At 47.8% G+C, this 19,406-nt stretch overlaps 5 protein-coding genes and 1 non-coding gene across 12 annotated transcripts in view; 4 read left to right on the top strand and 2 right to left on the bottom strand.

The window, feature by feature from the left end:
- The window catches only part of LOC116824745 (uncharacterized), an 864,335-nt gene that overhangs the window by 429,344 nt on the left and 415,585 nt on the right, over positions 1-19,406 (top strand). The gene's annotated exons all lie outside the window — the stretch shown is intronic.
- LOC116829256 (uncharacterized) overlaps positions 1-19,406 on the bottom strand; it is a 385,131-nt gene that overhangs the window by 129,070 nt on the left and 236,655 nt on the right. The gene's annotated exons all lie outside the window — the stretch shown is intronic.
- The window catches only part of LOC116831252 (uncharacterized), a 110,396-nt gene that overhangs the window by 56,510 nt on the left and 34,480 nt on the right, over positions 1-19,406 (top strand).
- LOC116824014 (uncharacterized) overlaps positions 1-19,406 on the top strand; it is a 585,485-nt gene that overhangs the window by 38,103 nt on the left and 527,976 nt on the right.
- Positions 1-19,406, bottom strand: part of LOC142047429 (uncharacterized) — a 252,647-nt gene that overhangs the window by 29,714 nt on the left and 203,527 nt on the right. The window lies entirely within an intron of this gene.
- TRNAG-UCC (transfer RNA glycine (anticodon UCC)) lies at positions 17,821-17,892 on the top strand. Its single transcript has one exon. It is a non-coding gene; the product is annotated as a tRNA-Gly (tRNA).

Here is a 19,406-nt window from a genome sequence, read left to right on the forward strand (position 1 = left end):
AAAATCTCTGCTCGCAGCCTCACAAGGCATTGTAACTTTCTCATGTGGATTTTGCGATGCTAAAAGGTGTGAGCTTTTTGAATCTTTTCCCCGCACTCAGAAATCAATAAGTTGTCTTCACCCGGTGTGGATCTCTGTGTTTGGCGCAGACAGAGCTGTTATTAAACTTTTCCGGACTCAAACATCATAGGTTTCTCACCCGTTGGATTTCTCCTATGTCTGCCAGGAATAGCTGTGATTAAAGACTTTTCCCGCACTCAGAAGCTGTGTAGGGCGTCTCTCCTTGTGGATTGTCTGATGTGAGATCAAGGTGTGAACGCTGACTAAGCCTTCCGGCACTCAGAGATCATAAGGTTTCTCACCAGTGTGGATTCTTATTTGCCTCAGGGCAGAGCTGTGACTAAAGCTTTTCCGCACTCAGAGCATCATAAGGTTTCTCACCGTGTGGATTCTCCATGTTGGTCAGAGCAGAGCTTGTATTAAAGCTTTCGCCGCACTCAGAGCATCATAAGGTTTCTCACCCGTGTGGATCTCCCATGTTTGCTTAGGGTAGAGCTGTGATAAAGCTTTTCCCACACTAGAGGCATCTAAGGTTTCCACCCGTGTGGTTCGCCTATGTTGGTCAGAGCAGAGCTGTTATTAAAGCTTTCCCGCACTCAGCATCCATAAGGTTTCCACCGTGTGGATTTCCTGTGTGCACTCAGGGTAAAGCTGTGCTAAGCTTTTCCACACTCGGAGCATTGTGGGCTTCTCTCCTGTGTGGGTTCTTGATTCTGATAAGGTTTGAGCGCAACTGAAGCTTTTCCAGCACTCGTGGCATGTGTAGCGTCTCCCTCCAAGTGATTCTGTCGTGGGTATAAGGCCTGAGTGGCTTCTGAGTTTTCCTCGGCCTTGCTGAGTCTCCAGACTTTGCTTTTCTGGAGTGCAAACTCCGGAAACATTCCTTTGGATCTTCCTGATAACGTTCATGTGGTTCTACTTGCAGCGTCTTCCTGCTGGGTTCTCATCATTTCACTCAACATCCATAACCTGATCGGCCAGACAGAACCAGACATAGGTCATCCCAGCAGAGATAAAAGAACTCTTGGAGAGAGGAATGGAAAAAGGAATAACAAACCAAATACGTGCGGGAGAGATACAAATCCATCAGGGGCTGATTTCCCAACCTTTCTCAGAGGAAGAGAGGAAAGGATGCATTTTTGGTCTGCATCTCAGCACCACAGTCAGTGGAAAGTTGAGACGGGAGGACTGCTGCCAGTTGTCCAGTCAGGGTGCAGAGAAACCATGATGACATCTCCCTAATGATTCACACCTGCGGAAGAATCCTGAACTTGGAGAGCTCACAGGGGCTTGTAGGGCATCCAAATGTCCCGCATTCGAAACAGTTGTTGAGTTGGTTTAACCATTCTACCTGTGCAGGCAGCTCTCGGGACATTCTTTCTCAAGCCCTGGAGGTCTGGGACCCACGGTCTTCCCTCGTTCAGCTGCGGATCACATCAGGTTTGGAAATTGGAACCCTACTCAGGCAAAGAAGACAAGGGAGGTCAGTGGAATTGTGGATACTTGTCACAAGGATATTCCATGGTTGTATCCCTGCTCATTTTAAGCATAAATACACAAGGCGCACTCCTTGCTCAAAGTGAGAAGAGTGTAGTATTATAAAATCATCCTCTCGCGCATAATAAATCCGATTATCAATGGCTGTGTTGTGCACCCTCTTTCTGTACTTGTTTTATCTTTATGTCGCCGAAGACTTTTAGGACCCAAAGGGGTTGTTTAAATAATACAGTCTGGGTTCACAATATGTGTGTTATAATCATGCTTATTAATAGTTCATGTTAGTCTAGGGTGTGGTAAATGACGTATGGGAGAAATATAATTGGGTTAGAGAAATTATGTTACGAATAATTTAGAATGTCAAGTATCAGGGATAAAGCCGTGTTAGTCTATTAGTGTGAAAATTTCGTATTCACTAACTTGTGGGTTCTGCGCTACTGGCGGAGTGTTGCTACAACGTCAGTGGATCTAACCCTACTGATGGAACCAATAGATCTGGGTCATAACTAGTAGTCTGATCAGGATTGCGAGGTCTCGGAGGGGAATCCTCTGACTGAAACCTAGGGTATCCAGCCCAGGGCCTGTGGATTGCAGTGTCTATGAAGTGTCTCTGTAACAGCTGCATGCGAAACGAAAAGAGCAGATAGGTTAATGGGAATAAGAAAAAACAGAGAAGGTTCCATGAAGGACTATCTTAACACCAATGGGCCCTGTCCAACACGTTTCTTAACCTCACCAACAGGATCTTCTCACCTCAGGTTCTCGGTAATTCCTCAGTCCCCGCAGCAAAAACCCTCTCAGTAATCTCACGGCAATGGGACTAACATTACTTGGCCCAGCTCCGTACAATATGGTGCTTCCTCTCCTCTGGCTCTCCCCTGCTCATGGAGGATAGCTTCTTTAAACCCGGTGCGCGTAGGAATTTGCACTGTATTGATTGGGCTGCAGGTGTTGCATATTCATCAAAGGTATGCTATGACGCCTGCTCCTAGAAAAGATTCTTAGTTGGCCCGAGGTGCTGAATTAATCACCTGGAAGGGCACCCATCGAGCTATACGAACACACAACGGTCCCAGGGAATTTGTTTAGCCTGGGGCTAATGTAACTGTTCTCATAACTATTTACTGTACAAATCTGGCCTTGCCTATCACATACCCCTCCCCTGCGACACCATAGGGTGCGCAACGTGGGACGCCAGCAGTTGTGATCGTCGAAAGACATCACGTTGCGTGGTGGCATCCAGCTGGGTGCCGTAAGCGGAACTGAGATGGTTTGGAGGGATTAAAAGAACAACCTTGTGCCTTGCAATCTTTTCCTTATTTCTCTGCTCACTGGAGGGGGCATGGTCCTTCACAAGAGTAAATCTCTGGCCTAAGGGGTATAACAGCGTCTCAGGCCCATTTGACAGCAAGGCCATTCTCCTGGTGACTCTGCATACTTCTGTTCTCTTGGGAGAGCTTTCTGCTTAGGTAGAGGGAAAGGTGTAGTTCTGTCTCCAATCATTTGATAACAGAACCATCCCCAACGCCCAGCTTAGGAAGGAAGCATTCTGAATTGAATCAGAAAAGTTAAATTCTGAGAAAGTCCGGGCTATGAAGTATGGTTCATTACAGAGAGCATACCGAATATAAAAATGCCCTCTTGCTGCGTGGTCGACTGCACATACGAATTGGACATCGGGGCATGCAACCGGTCCATTAAGAGGACTGTGTGCCCGTTAAAGAAAAGGAGGCAGAAAATGGGGAAAATATGAAAGAACAAGTCAGGATAGAGTCAGCCTTACATAAGCCTAGGAAACACCTGTAGTTATTCTTTTGAGGTCGAGCCAAAGATAGGGCCGTTTTGAATCGAGTCGTCAGCTATAGTATGGGGGCCAGATTGACTACAGAAAGGTTAACCAATACGCCTTCCTAACAGGAGATTATATCATCCCAGGTACTGATACCTACTGGCTAAGTCCTTTAAAGGGGAGGGTGGGCGGCGGCGGGGGGGCGTCAAACTTCTCCGTGGGTTCCCCAGTCGTGGGCATATGGGAATGAACATCACTAAGTTCGGCGCATGAGCTAGTAATGGGGGCCGGCGGCACTTGTTCCATAGAGGCGCTGGAATGTGGCGGGGGCCTAAATGTAACCCAAGAAGGGAGGACTGGGCGTACTGGGAAATGCCGTCTGGGGTGGAGAACCGCTGGATCAGTTTTCTTTAGGCTTCTTGGTCAGGGGAGATCTACCAGATCTTTTTGTCAGATCTAGGGTGGCAGGATAACGGGCACTAACCAGTAGGTAATCCAGTTCGTCATGCATTGGACTGTGGGTATTGCATCAATATTGGGATATTTCATTCAGTTGGCGAAAAGTCAGTTACAGAATCTCTTGTGGGTGATCCATCAGGTTGGGCATAAAGAGACAGATTGGAGGAACTGCGCCACTGACTGGAGGATTCTTCATAACCGCCTAATTCTCAAACATTGTCTTACTTTGGCCTTAGATTTCTTCTTTTGGCTGCTGGATTCGTAGGGTCCTCAGCGTTATTGGCTCTCAGGGATCGGTGGAAATAGTGATAGGTTCAGTCGTAGCGAGCAGAGCAAAACGGGTTGAGAACCCATCCGGTGTAGCGATTTTGGCATGCGAGTGCCTAAGTTGGGTGTATTATTGAGGATTGGCGATAAGAAAGTCGGAAGTGATATCTTCACTTGCTCATCGGTAAGTTAATCTAGCCTGGGAGAAAGGGTCTCCTGCGGTGACGTTGAAAGCATGCAATCTTGAACATGCCAGCAAGGTTTTAGAAGACTGAGAATATGATTAAAAATGTGTGCTCGTAGAGGTAAATAAGGTGGCGGGCAGGACAAGGCGGCAGGAAGCACGGAGCACAAATTTATTCCAGCATTCAGCTTCTAAAAAGACGCATTGGCATGATCAAAGGCATGGCTTAGTCAGCCCAGAGAACCCTTCCCGCAGGAGGATAACTGTACATGAGCTGCAAGTTGAAGATATCACCACGACTTTACGCCAATCCAAAAAATCAAGGGCAGCCCATCCGATTAATTACGCGACGCGAGATGTGTTCTCAAAAGCCCGGGGGGACGAACTGAGAGGGCCTATCACCATATCCGGCACGAGCGCATCCGCTCGGAGCCAAGGTATACGGCTGAAGACGCCTACTGAATCACGCAGCAGGGGCCAAAAGAGAAAAATCAAGGCCAAAGTAAAGAAAAATGTTTAGAATTAGGCGTTATTTGAATGAATCCTCGGGCAGTCAGATGGTGCAGTCGGCAATTGTTCTAGTGTGCGCCAAACCTGATTGCGTAGCAGGAGCAGCATTCTGTAATGAGCTCTTCGCCAACTGAAATAAGTATCACCAATTTGATGGCATAGGCGCGCACCATCGCGGGCATGCATTGACGAACTGTTTTTTTTGTAGTTGACCGAGGCTGGGTAAGGATTGGGCCGGCGATTCTTGACTAGGGCCGAAGCTAGATCTGACAAATAGGATATTGGTAGATTCCCGCTGACCTGAAATAGAATGCTAAAGAAAGAGACCAGCGTTCTCGAACAGCCCCAGACGGGCTATTCGCAGTACAGCAGTCCTCGCCTTTCTGGGTTACATAGGGGCCGCCGCAGCGCACATTCCGGGCAGCGGCCTCATGGACAAGCTGCTGCGGCCCATAGTTCTTAAGTTATGTGGCAGGCCGCATGACCTTAGATGAGTTCATTAGTCGCATAATGCCAGAGCTGGGGAATCCGCACGTTGGATAAAGTATGAGGCAGTGACTATCAGCACCTAAAGAGGCCGGAGCTGGCCTCAACCCCGCCCCCGCCGCTAATGCCTCCCTAAATGCGCGGCATCAGGAGCTCAGCAGAGGGCTATGGGTACCTGGGATACCTATTAGTTAGGAAGGGGTATAGTGAAGCCGCCATAGCTAATCGAGGGCTAGAGGCGATTCAAAAACTGGCGCCAGAGCCGACCCGAAAGAATAGAGGTACATGGGTGTTCCTAGGGCATGGTAGGCTCTACGCTAGCCGGACGGTTTAATTCGCCCGCACTTTGCAGTAGGCAACGCCTCCTATATGGAGCGGGCTTGGTGAAGGCCGAGGTCGCAGACATGGTGAAAGTGGACGCGACGCAGGGGCAGAGGGGCGGGCATTTTTAGTAATCTGTTTCCTGTCATGGCTTACTCTGTAATGAACCCATACTGCATAACCGGCCGGACTTTAGCGGGCAAGGAATTGATTTTTCAAAGACAGAATGCTTCCAGAGTGGGGTTGGGGATGGGTTCTGTTAGGCAAATGAATTGGAGAAGAAGGCAGCCACCCTGATGGCTCTACCTAAGCAGTAAGAGACGCTAGCTCCCAATAAAAAGTGAAGAACAGCAAGGTAAGTGGCAGTAGTCAACAAGAGAAATGGCTTGGCTGTCGAAATGGGCCGTGAGACTCTGGTTTTAGCCACTTAGGACCAGAGAATTACTGCTTGTGATGGGATCGCATGGCACGTGCCCTGCCCCAGTGGATGCAGACCGAAATAAGGAAAAAGAAATGCAAAGGGTCACCAGGTGGTTCTTATCAGGGACTCCAACCATTCCAGATTCGCGGGGCATAGCGTGCAGCAGGGCTGGATGGCGCAGGCCACGAGCAACGGCTGATGGTTCTCTTCTACGAGCACACTGGCCCTGGCGTCCACGTTGCGGGGGGGCAACGGCCTATGGTTGTTCAGGCAGGGGGGTATGTGAATAGGGCAAGGCCAGGATGGGCTACAGTAACAACGTAGCTGAGGAACAGGTGTACTCATAGGGTCCCCAGGCGCCTAAAGCAAATCGCTAAGGAACCACGTGGAGGCGCATATGGGAGTCTGCTCCCTAGGTTATAGTCAAGGCACGGCTGGGGGCGCAACTAAGATGCTTTCTATAAAAAACCCGAAGGGCAGTGAGATAGATAGCTTGATTAGAATACACCTACCAGGCCAATCAAGGCGAGGCTAATTAAGCAGAGGCAGGGCCGTGGTTTAAAAAAGGAGCTCAGGATCGCAGTCGGAGGGGCAGGGAGAAGCCAGAGGAGAAGGAAGCCGCGGCATGTGAGGAGCTGGGAGGCAAGAGGTGGGCAAGGAGGCTGAGACTGAGAGGGTGTGGCTGCTGGAGGACTGAAAGAAATTAATCAGACAGGCCAGGAGGAACGATCCTCGTGGCTGAGGATAAAGACGGGGAAGGTGTTTGGAGGAGGCCATGGGGAAAGTAGGGCCCCAGGGCAGTCTGTAGCCTGATCATCGGGGCAGCTGTTACAGGAGGCACAATACTAGACACAGGCCTGCAATCCACAGGGCGCTGGGGCTGGAATGGCCGCCAGAGTAAAAAAAGTGGGGTTTGCGCCCCCAAGAACCTCGGGCAACTCGCCTCGATCAGACAGGGGCAGGAGGGAATTGAGCCGCAGACTGTGGGTTCGCAGTCAGAGGGGGAGATCACTGAAGTGAGGCAAATCCGCCAGTAAGGCGCAGGACGGCCGGCACGCAAGATACGAGGCAGGACTATTGTCACAACACATCACCCGAAAAAAAACTACCGGGCTATATACGGCCTGATAGCTCTGACAATATCTAACATATTGTAACAATTCTCTAACGGCAATTATAATCCCACTAACGTAATCTTACGGGCTTCACAGCCTAGCACATAGAATGTTTAGGCAGCAGATAAGAAACAATTTAGAAAGCGCACGACTGATAGAAGGTAAAAGTGCGTCGACCATAAAGATAAAAGCAATACGCAAGAAAGAGAGGATTTCCACACAGGCCATTAGAGTAAGGGATTTATTGCCGGAGGGTGATTTATAATAATAATTACTCTCTTACTAGCACTTTGAGCCCAGGGAAAAAGAGCTGGCACTTGGTATTCTTAGTTTTTTTTTGATTTTTAAAAAAAAAAAAAAAAAATCACATTTGCTAATTCTCGCCATAGTGACATCTTGTGTGCACATCTTCACTGTGGTCTTCAGCTCCACCAGAATAAATTGCCTGCTTCTGCCTTTTACATCTCAACCTACTTTGGGGTCAGTCCTGTGATCTTTTCTATCAACTGCTTTCCTTGGAGTTCATAGGAGAGTGTGTTGTTCCCTCCAGCCAGAGGAATGTTTCACCGCTCCAGTGGGTACACTGATGGCAAAAACTACCATTGTGCCTACATCCACTTAGGGCTTCACATATGTTGGTACTCAAGTTAGTGATCTTGGTGTAAAAAGACAATTATAGCTTGTAGTAGAGCGATGCAGACCAGGTGCGTGATTGGCCATTAGCTTTTCCCTGTGACCTGACCTAAACCAAACCCTAAAACTTCCATTGGTTATACTGTTTTCTCCCATTTCAAAGCAATTGTTAGTCATCAAATTCCTCTTTGGAAATCAAATTGTTTCATTCCCAGTTTCTTGCTCTGCTGTTGCTCAGGTTGTGCTGGAGAGCAGATATTTTTGCTATCATTTTTCCTCACTTAAATGTATTGACTATAACAAGAGCCAGTGAAACAGGGCAGGTAGGAAAAATGTCAGTCATCCTCTGATAACAACAGAGGAAGATCAGAGGTACAATCAGAGGGATTCCCTTATTCCCCATAATCACCGTCCAATCTCCCTGTTGTTCAGTTGGTTAGGTCAATCTTTTTTCTAAAGGGCTGGGAAGAGGGATTTCCCAGTAAAATGACTTGAAACTAAGCAATGATACCATGCATTTGTCAGGCTCCCAAAGCAGTTGTGGCCCAGGCCCTACGGAGGTTCGCTTCCTGATAGATCTCCCCTTCTAATCAGGTGCATGTTGCCTATTATTTGGGAAATGCCCATCCCTATCTAGGGTAGGGATGGGAAAATGGAAGTGACATTTCTCTTCAGCTCGCCCCTGGGGACGCACTGCAAATGTTGTAGAAAATGGAAATCCTGTTGAATGTGATATAGTGCAGAAAGATCCCTATTTTAATAGGACCTGACATTGGTGGTTTTACCAGGGTTCCTAGCCGCAGCTGAATTTAGTCCTAATTTAAATTGCTGGCCTAGATTTAAAGACTTAAAAAGATCTAGTTGGCGGGTTGGTCTGTTACCTCACTATAGCTATTTGATCTGTTGTTGTTGGTGAAGAATTCTACGCCAGAGAAGTGTCAAATTACTCCAAGTAAGGTCAAAGGTTTGGACAGAACTCAGGTAGAATTGCAGGTAGTGGTGGTTGATTTTGTACCCCAGAGGTGGGAGCTATGGTGACTGCTGGCCCAGGTCAACTATTTTAGATTTTCTCCCTAGTTTAAGTTGGCTCGGTCACACTCCTTGAAGGCGCCGGATTAAATTGGGCACAACTGTCTTTACCATTTGGATCCAAAGTTTCATGAAGCACAGGGAGAAACAGCTGTTCCTTAAGAGCCATTCCATGCCTTATTGGTCCCAATCTGGCTGCCTTGTTGACAAGAAGCACTTCTATTTGCGGGGCAATGATGGTAGCCATTGGAGGGAATGTATTCAGATTCCAGTTAGGACTGCAGATACATGAATGCGGGTCCAGAGTCTGTGGTTTGGTTGTCTTAGTTTTGCTCTATCGTCTAATGCATTTGTATCGCTTTCTCCTCCTTGGCTGCTATTTGAAGGATTTAGAAAGTGTGAAAATGAGGCACAGGTGGTATTTTTCTTCATGATGCAGGCCTTTCCCACTCGTGTTTGAGACCCCCTTCCACCCTCCACTCATGGGAGAAGCCCCAGGGAGAAATGAAAACTCTCGAAATGGAAGGCTCTGATTATTGTAGAATGTGTCTTCACACAAAGTGACTGGGTGGAATGCGGATTAAGAGGAAAAACTAAGAGAAAACTGCCCTATGGGTTTATATGTTGTAATTGTTGAATAAGTTGGTACTAGGGACAATGAAATTAAACATGAAGTTAATTAGTATCACGGAAGAGGCTGATTATGTGTTAACTTTCAGTGTTACAATATAATTCAGGTTTTCTTCTAGTTCCCTCTCTGCCTCCTCCTACTACACAGGAAATGGAGGCTAATCCTGAAATTAAACCCTCACTCCAAAGGAATTAGAGTGGGGGAATATGTGAAAGAAATAGCATACGTGAGAATAGAGACCCAGTGTAGAGTGTAATTATTTCTATTTCAAATGGAATTTATTTTGATAGATTTTAAATCTTCTGTTAAGAGGAAAATTACTTTAGACAAGATTTGGAACCTTTTACCCAGTTAGAGGGTAACAGGCACAGAGTTCTCCAGGTCTCTTGTCTGCAAAGCAAAGATGTCACATCAGGCAGAAGATGTAAAAATCTACAATGGTGATGGATGAGTGATGGGAGCTTTTCTGGGTTGGTTTTTCGGTTTGGTTTAGTTTTTTAATGTACTAGGCGATCCCCCGCTTAGAGGAATGTTGAGCTGCTGCACCTCATCAGCATTTGGGGAGAGGAGGCTGTTGATGTCTAAGGATTAATATGCTTATTTGCTTAGTTAGAAAGTAAACAGCTTTAAGAGCTTTTGTATTAGCTTCCTCGTCAGAGGTGTGACATTAGTTTCCTCCACCACAGGTGTGATCCTAGATCTTTCAACATCAGGTCATCAAAACAGGGTGTGAGTATTAACCAAAGCTTTGCAGCACATAATCGTGTATTACCATATATATTGAATAACTGTGATACAATTATAATTTTGTAATTCTAACTGTTTTACCATTTACTTATTATTTCGTTGATTTTAATAAAAAGTCTTTATAACTATACCTGTCTGAGTGTAAGCTTCCTGTCCTACCCCCAAAGGTCCTTTTATAAACTCTGTAAAGCCTAATTCAAAACAAACTTTAGCTTCTAACCAAACACATTGGCAAGCCTAAACCCATACTAATTAATATCCATAATAATTATTATTAATATTATCAATTAAATAAAATAAAATTGAATTAAGTCAATAAATTAAATCAACACTACTAACACACCCCAAATCAGGCTACACTGTCCAGTCCCAGCTGTGCTCCAGCCTCAGAAATTATGATCCGTATGGACAGATTTCACAATGCATGACAGAAAGAGGCCATGACCAGGACACGCTGCAATACAGGGTCAAAGTGAAGGAGCTGTGGAACGCCTACTCCATGGCACAGGAGGCAAACCATCGCTCTGGTGCTGCACCCATAAGCTCCCTGTTCCAGAAAGAGCTGGATGTGGTACTCAGGGGTGACCCCACCTCCAGTACGAAGGCCACTATGGATACTTTGGTGGCTCACGTGCCAGTCAAGAGTGGACCGAGCCAGGAGGAGGAAATCTTGGATGAGGATATGGAGACTGAGGCCGCTGGAGGGAGACCCAGAGGCAGAGGAGGTGTCGAAGGTCAGAGATGCATGCAGCCAGGAGTTCCTCTCTACTCTGGAGAAGGCTAACCAGTCACAGGTATCTGAGCTTGGCGAAGCATAAACAGGAGAGGAGGCCCCTGGTAAGTGACTTTGATTTTGGGAATCACTGAAGTGAGTTCGTGGGGGCAGGAGGGTTGCAGAAAGCAGGCTTGTATCTGTATGATGTGGGTACCACCACATGCCCAGTCTGGGCGGCGGAACAGGGTGACGATTGACTCCCTCTCTTCAGGGGAATCTGCGCCAGAGATGTCCATGAAACTCTTGTGGAGATACAGGGCAATCCGCTGCTGCAGGTTCTTTGGCAGAGCTGCTGTGTTTCTTGCCCCATTAAGGGTAACTTTCCTGCACTACTCTGCCATCACAGGAGGGGCGGGGGGAGCATTGCTGCACACAGCCGAGCCACATAACAGCCAGGAGGGAAACTGCAGTCTTGGAGAAACCCTCCCTTGATTACCGGCTCACTCTCAGCAGTGAGCTCTTCCATAATGAACACAGCCTGTGGAAAATGTGGGCAGAGGAATGATTATAAGCCCCCCCCTCCCCCCCGTGCTGTTTCTCCTCAAGAGCCACGTGCCGAGTGCATAGTACGGTCCTGGAACAGTGATTTTCCCTGCCCCTGTTGTTACCATTTTGGGGGTCTTGTGGCTCACGTGTGCTTGCCTGGGTTTGGCCAGTTAGTGATCCTCTGCAGTAACTCCGAGCCCTCCCCACCTATTGTCCCCATCTCCGGCCGCTGGAGATATTTGCTAACTAGCAGTCACAGATCGGCCCATGCTGTTACAGGCAGTCCCATCATACCTACCCCCATCCATAAACGTATCAAGCTCATGTCTTGAAGCCAGTTTGGGTTTTTGCCCCCACTGCTCCCCTTGGGAGGCTGTTCCAGAACTTCACTCCTCTGGTGGTTAGAAACCTTCACCTAATTTCAAAGTTAAGCTTGTTGATGGCCAGTTTATATCCATTAGTTCATTCCTAGTGGGGGCATGTGATAGTGTGGGGGAGGGAGGGAGAAAGCCTGGAGAACTGACCGTGGGAGCCAGAGAGATTCCCTGTTCCTCAATCACCCATCTCTGGGAGGAACCAGTTGGAATTTCCCTTGGGAAGCTGCCACTAGTAACTCAGATGTGAAAACATTATTCCGTCGGAATCAGATTAAAGCCTCATCACACCTGGTGTCATGGTCATTGACCTGGCTCATTCCTGGGACGTTACCGGCCACAGCAATGCAATGAGTGGAACCAAATCCCTTTCCAGAGCCCAGGCACACACAGAAATCTTGGGGCTTTTCGTTCCTAGGCTGCTGGCGCCATCATCTGGCCATTTGGTTTCCCTCCTTTCTGTTACTACCTTTAGCTTTCTGCACAGAAATTTTAATTCCCTGGGAGAGATTTGGGAGCGTTTCTCTGTTTTGTGTTGTTAAGGACTGAAATGTTCCCCAGTTCCTCAGTCCCAACCTGCCTCCCGTTCTACTGCCCATGCATCCCCATCCCGGCCCTCAGCCCCATCTGTGTAGGGGTGAACCCTGTCACTTCGCATTGCCTAGTTCCCCTAACTCTGAGGGACTTCAGCTCCTCTGTGTCCCCCGGGACCCTCCACACCACTCCCCTGCTTACCACGGTTCAGACAGGCGTGCACAGCACATTTCATTAGGTTGTGCAACCAGGGAGCCCCGCCCGATCCACTCCCTCCCACTTCCCACCCCCTAACTACCTCCCTCAAAATCCCCAATCCCCTCTGCTCCTTGTCGACTGACTGCCCCCTCCTGGGACCCTGCCCCTAACTGGCCCCCAGGACCCCACCCCATCTAAGCCTCCCTGCTCCTTGTCCCCTGACTCCCCCCTCCGGAGACCCTCCCACCCTAACTGCCCCCCTAGGATCCTACCCCCTATTTGTCCCCTGACTGCCCCAACCCTTATCCAGACCCCCGCCCCCAGACAGACCCCTGGGACTCCCATACCTATCCAGCCGCTCCCCGCCAGGACCCCCAGAACTCCTGACCCATCCAACTCCCCCTACTCCCTGCCTGCCCCAACCCNAGTTAAAATTATGTTACTAACTCTTTTGCTGAAACAAAGTGTTCAGCAAGGGAAAGCAATACACCTTCTCATGGAAGATTGTGAGCATTCATTTTAGCCGTTAAGCATTACATTTAGTATAAAATATTAGTAATGCACCCCGAATGAAAATGAACGTCTAAACAACAATTGCAAAAGTACAGCTTGTGTTATAAAAGGCTCAGGCCCTATTACATTGTAAACAAACTAAGTTAAAACTGTGTATTAAGTGTGGGTTACTAAAAACAAACAAACAAAAAACCTTTACTGTTAGCTAACAAAAGTTGTTTAAGTTAAATCCCACAGACCAAACACCAGAAAATATCACAACCTGAAGACTCAATATACAGTGAAAAACCCCTCAGGCATCAAGAAAAGAAAAATGAATGCTTTATAAATAAGAAACTGGTCAAATACACCTCTATCTACCATATATGGACAATTAAGTTAACAATCAGCTCAAAACCACTAGCTGGATCAGGAAAACTGTCATTTAATTTCAACAGGGTTACTGTGTAAAAACAACTATAATCTTGCTGTACAATATGTACAATGTGTCTAACCTTGCTAAACTCTTTAACCAACACACAGGTAAAAATCAACAAACAGATGGCAGCAAACACCATGAAAAAACAAAACAAAAACAAACCACTTAAGTTACATACACATTGGGTAAACAAATGGCCTATTCGTACAAGTCATAATTTGGGTCAGTGCCACTGCATCCTAACTGAGGCACATGTTATTCAAAACAATCCTCTTCAGTGTCTGGGTACCAATATTAACTCCTGACACAGCAACATTTGATAACCTGCTGAACAGACAGTAACCATGTAGCTGGAAGACAGCAGCCATAAGAAACAAGTGGATCTACATCAACCATTGGTGTATCACAGAGCAGTTCAACCGATGGAACAGAGAAGCTACCCACTTCTGTTTCCTGCCCAGTAAAGCTTACCCAAGGGTGACAACCAGCACCAAGGGTAACCTACAACATGAATGGACAGTACTGTGTGGTAACTAATTACAATATATTTATATATAAAGGTCTCAGTGGTAGTGTCACTACTCCAAATGTCTGTTTTCTTTCTCACATACATAGCACTGTGGGATACACTATCACAATCCCTATCCCAGTATTTCAAACCCCTCAGCCTGCTACTAATGATGAGACAGGTGATAACTGGAATTGCCCTAATAGGAGTGTGTTTCTATCTGGGTCACCAGAGTAAAAGGGCCAGAGGACACCAGCAGCCTGGAAAAACATGGTTACACTTGGATATAAGTTGGTGTCATATGTACACATATATACTATACATATATGCCCATACACACTACAAATATATATGCCACATGCATATAATATATATTTTAATTATTTGGGAGTGCCTCTAAAACTCAATCATGATACTACATTCCTCAGTCATGGTCCCGGGCCTAACATTCCCAGGCCCTCCATAAGGGGCCTAAATAAATTGGATTAAAAACAAACTGTCTGCCAGTTATACGAGGTAATGTGCAGACTAAACAGACAGATGGGGCATGAGTTTATGGATGGTAAAATAAGGTAACTACATAACAGTGTTTAACCCACTGGGTTATCTTCAGTCTATGCATTATGCTTTTCCGGGACGAAGGTAAAACATCCTCCCCATAAAAAGACAAAAAGTGGGAGAATGTAGTAAGTGAAGGCCCTGATAAAGGCCCAGTATGAGGCCTGAGGCCTGAACTAAAATAATGGTCAAGACTTTGCTAACATAAAGCAAAGTGAAGCTGTGAGCCAGAGGCAGGCCCTGCTCACAGAAGCGGCAAGGAAAGGGCTGATGCTGCAAGAAGATACGTACCTAAAAGGTACTGAACACTAGAGATCAGAACATTCACATACTTGCACATTCCACACAGATAACAAGGAACAGACTGACTCATCCCAATGACAGGGGCAAAAGGGTAATATGATGATAGAGTGTTTTGTTCCAAACACCATGTACAAGGTGAGAGCGCACCTTACTTACACAGAGGGGTTGTACCTTGTGTGTGGGGAGTTGCACCTCAATACGTCAGGAGTGATGTGTAACTGTTTGTATCTGTGTATAAGAATGTATCCCTGGGGGCGAGCTGTCTTTGTCCGGCTGAGGGGCAGTGAAGTCCCACTACTACTGAGCCGAGTCATTGGACCGTGGGCACATATTTCATAGTATGCCCTGTAGAGTAACGATCTGGAGGAACTATTTTGTTCCAATAGGCAATTAAAACCTGGACCGATGTGCTTCGTACCCTTACTAGAGACTCTGTGGTCGTTGGGGTTCTCTTCGATCTGCTGGTCAGCTATCTGCGCAAGCTGGGGCAGCACACAGATGGAACACACCCACGCAGCGAGGATACCACAAGGAGGAGCAGAGCACCCCACCGGTAGCATTGACAACACACTCTGACAACAGTTGCTTTATAAAATAATAGTTTTGGTTGAAGCAACACAGCTTTGCAAAACACGCAGTCGCTAAACTTTACAGTGCATCGTTGCACCCAATCAAACATCACTCCCAGATACAAAGCCGGCCTCCTTGTGCATAGAACAATATTGTGGTTTTAGCTTCAAATTGCTGCCTCAAGCCATCCCTGATCCTTATGGCCCCAGCTTGCCTCTAATAGCCTTGGTCTCTGGATGTTCAGATTCAGCCTTCCAGGTGCTCAGAATCAGCCGTCCAGCCTGAAACTGAGCTTTTCACTGTTCCCTTCACCAGAATATTATGGGTGTAGACACATGGCTATTGCTAGGAATATGTCATGGTCCAGGTCCAGCCTTCATATAGGCAGAAACAAAAAAAATGCCAGCGGGCCTTTAAATGGCAAAAGCACACACAGTCATTCTGCACTTGCTCAGCCGGCTTGATGAACCCTCTTGCTGCTGTCAAGTGCCATGGCCTTAAGGGTAGGCGGGTTTCCGGATCACAATGGGCATTGACTTCCCCTACAGTGATCTTCTGGTTTCAAAGCAAAGTCTTCTGCTTCAGTATCCTAATTAGTACCAGTGTTCTGAAAGATGCATGTGTCATGCCTTCCGGATCAGTCTGTGTTAATGTCCTGTGAAATGCCACGGTCATCCAGAATTCTTGGAACATAGAAAAAATTACCCCTTGGTATGTTACTCGGTAGGCGATGGTAATCAGGATGCTAGGATGATTATGCATGATCTATCCCCCGCCACAGTTAGGGAAGCTCCATTTTGCAAAGCCATCCACACTTCATGCAATTTCCAGAGGCTCATCTTTCAACGCGGCTGCAAGTGCAATAAATGGCTCTGCACACTTGTAAACGTGTCCAACAGTCGACTTTCCCACTCTGAACTGGTTAACGACCGATTGGTAGGAGTCTGGCGTAGCCAGCTTCCACAGTGCAATTGCCACGTGCTTCTCCAATGGCAGGGCAGCTCGCATTCGCATGACCTTGCACTGCAGGGCTGGGGCGAGCTCATCACACGGTCCCATGACAGTGGCTTTCCACATCCAAAAGCTCTGCAGCCACTGCTCATCATCCCAGACGTGCAGCACGATGTGATCCCACCACTTGGTGCTTGTTTCCTGAGCCCCAAAGTGGCGTTCCACTGTGGTTAGCCCCACCGTTGATGTGTAGTAGGATGAGGCCGTGAGGCGTAAACCCTCGGTATTAGAGGCCTGGTATGAGGCCTGAATTGAAGTAATGCTCAAGACATTGCAAATATAAAGCAAAGGAGGCTGTGAGCCAGGGGCAGGCCCTGCTCACAGAAGTTGGCAAGAGCATGTAAGCACTAATAGAGTGAACGTGTGCCAGGACGGCACCCACACAGAGAACAAGGAACAGGCAGACCCAGCCTAAAGACAGTATGAAAGAACAATACAATGGGTAGATGTTGGACAATACGATGAATACAGTATGATGGATAGACTTATTTGTTCGAACCAATCAGCACCAGGAGACAGGCAACACCCTAATGCATAGAGGGGCTGCACCTCAGCGCACTCAATGATGCAAAACTTGTTTGTACTGTGTCTAAGAATGCACCCTTGAGTGGACATCTTTGTCTGGCCTAGGGGGCAGTGGAAAGTCCCGCCACTGACTGAGCTGGTCCATTGTCGGGGGCACATACTTGCAGTATGTCCTGTAGAGTGTGTGGGGAATTATGACCGTGCTTCGTTTGACAATAAACCTGGCTGGGTGCCTTTGTTCCTTAACAGAGTCTGTGGTCATTGGGGGTTCTCTCTGGGTCTGCTGTGCCAGCGATCTGCAGAGCCGGGGCAGCACACATGCAGCCGACTGTTATCAACATCGAACAAGAGCAGAGCACCACACCAGTGGCAACTGACAACAGGGTGAAATTTGTCATTTTGGTCAGCGATTTTCATTTCCCTTCTCTGGGGGCAGAGATGGGGTTGGAGCTACCGCAGGCTGGAATGTAGAGCCCGTGTTCCCAGGGCCGGCTCCAGCTTTTTCACCGCCCCAAGCAGCGAACTGGAAAAAAAAAATAAAGCTGATCTGCGGCACTTCAGTAGCAGCTAAATCGTACCAATTCATTCTTCGGCAGTAATTCCGCAGCAGGTCCTTCGGTCCCTCTCTTCCTCTTCGGCGGCAGCTCAGAGCGGAAGAGAGGAACTGAGGGACCCGCCTCCGAAGACCCGGCTGTGCCACCCCTTTCCATTGACCACCCCAAGCAGCTGCTTCCTTCGCTGGTGCCTGGAGCTGGCCCTGCGTGTCCCCATCTATCAGTTACTCCAGGAACTTGTCTCTGCTCACAGGCTGCCTCCAGCCTGGCTGGCTGGCTGCTGAGCTCTGTGGGAGTGAGTCCTTTGGCATAAGTGGCACCTGGGAGAAACACTCCTGCCAGATGCATTGGTGGTATAGTGGTGAGCATAGCTGCCTTCCAAGCAGTTGACCCGGGTTCGATTCCCGGCCAATGCAGGGATGTTCCCTTTTCTTGGCCGGGAATTGGTTTAATTTCAGTCTCATTATATCAGTTTATCAATGGAACGGGAGAGTTAATGTCCCAAATCCCAGCAGGTCATTCAACACCCAGTGGAGGAACAAGGGGGTGGGACTATACAGTGAGCTGTTGCAGTCATCCTGGTATTACAATGTTTGCTTTATTTTTTTAAATGTTTCCTTTACCTCCCTCTCCATTTTGGACTCAGAGTCTTTAAGGGCAGAAGGGACCATCATGATCATCTGGCTCAATCTCCTGCACCTTGCAGGCCAAAAGACCCCACCCACCTGCCCAGCCACCCTCTCCTGTAATAGACCCCTAACCTCTGCTTGAGTTACTGACATCCCGAAATCATGGATTGAAGCTGTCAAGTTATAGAGAATCCACCATTTACACTGGTTTAAACCTGCAAGTGACCCCTGCCCCATGCTGCAGAGGAAGGCAAAAATCCCCCCGGGTCTCTGCTAATCTCCTGTTGGGGAAAATTCCTTCCCATCCGCATATATGGTGATCAGCTAGACCCTGAGCATGAGGACAAGGCGCACTGAGATACCTGGGAAAAAATCCTCTGCAGTAACTCCGAGCCCTCCCCACCTATTGTCTCATCTCCGGCCACTGGAGATATTTGCTACTAGCAGTCACAGATCGGCCCCATGCTGTTACAGGCAGTCCCATCATACCAACCCGTCCATAAACGTATCAAGCTGTCTTGAAGCCAGTTTGGGTTTTTGCCCCCACTGCTCCCCTTGGGAGGCTGTTCCAGAACTTCACTCCTCTGGTGGTTAGAAACCTTCACCTAATTTCAAAGTTAAGCTTGTTGATGGCCAGTTTATATCCATTAGTTCATTCCTAGTGGGGGCATATGATAGTGTAGGGGACGGAGGGAGGGAGAAAGCCTGGAGAACTGACCGTGGGAGCCAGAGAGATCCCCTGTTCCTCAATCACCCATCTCTGGGAGGAACCAGTTGGAATTTCCCTTCAGGTGTGAAAACATTATTCCGTTGGAATCAGATTAAAGCCTCCTCACACCCGGTGTCATGGTCATTGACCTGGCTCATTCCTGGGATGTTACCGGCCACAGCAATGCAATGAGTGGAACCAAATCCCTTTCCAGACCCCAGGCACACACAGAAACCCTGGGGCTTTTCATTCCTAGGCTGCTGGCGCCATCATCTGGCCATTTGGTTTCCCTCCTTTCTGTTACAACCTTTCGCTTTCTGCACAGAAATGTTAATTCCCTGGGAAAGATTCCGGAGCGTTTCTCTGTTTTGTGTTGTTAAGGATTGAAATGTTCCCTGGTTCCTCGGTCCCAGTCTGCCTCCCATGCTACTGCCCATGCAGCCCCATCCCAGCCCTCAGCCCCCCAGTAGATGCTGATTCCCTGAGCCCCATCTGTGTAGGGGGTGAACCCTGTCACTTCGCATTGCCTAGTTCCCCTAACTCTGAGGGACTTCAGCTCCTCTGTGTCCCCCGGGACCCTCCACACCACTCC

The sequence above is a fragment of the Chelonoidis abingdonii genome, chromosome 11, assembly GCF_003597395.2.
Source record: "Chelonoidis abingdonii isolate Lonesome George chromosome 11, CheloAbing_2.0, whole genome shotgun sequence".
Lineage (NCBI taxonomy): Eukaryota > Metazoa > Chordata > Testudines > Testudinidae > Chelonoidis > Chelonoidis abingdonii.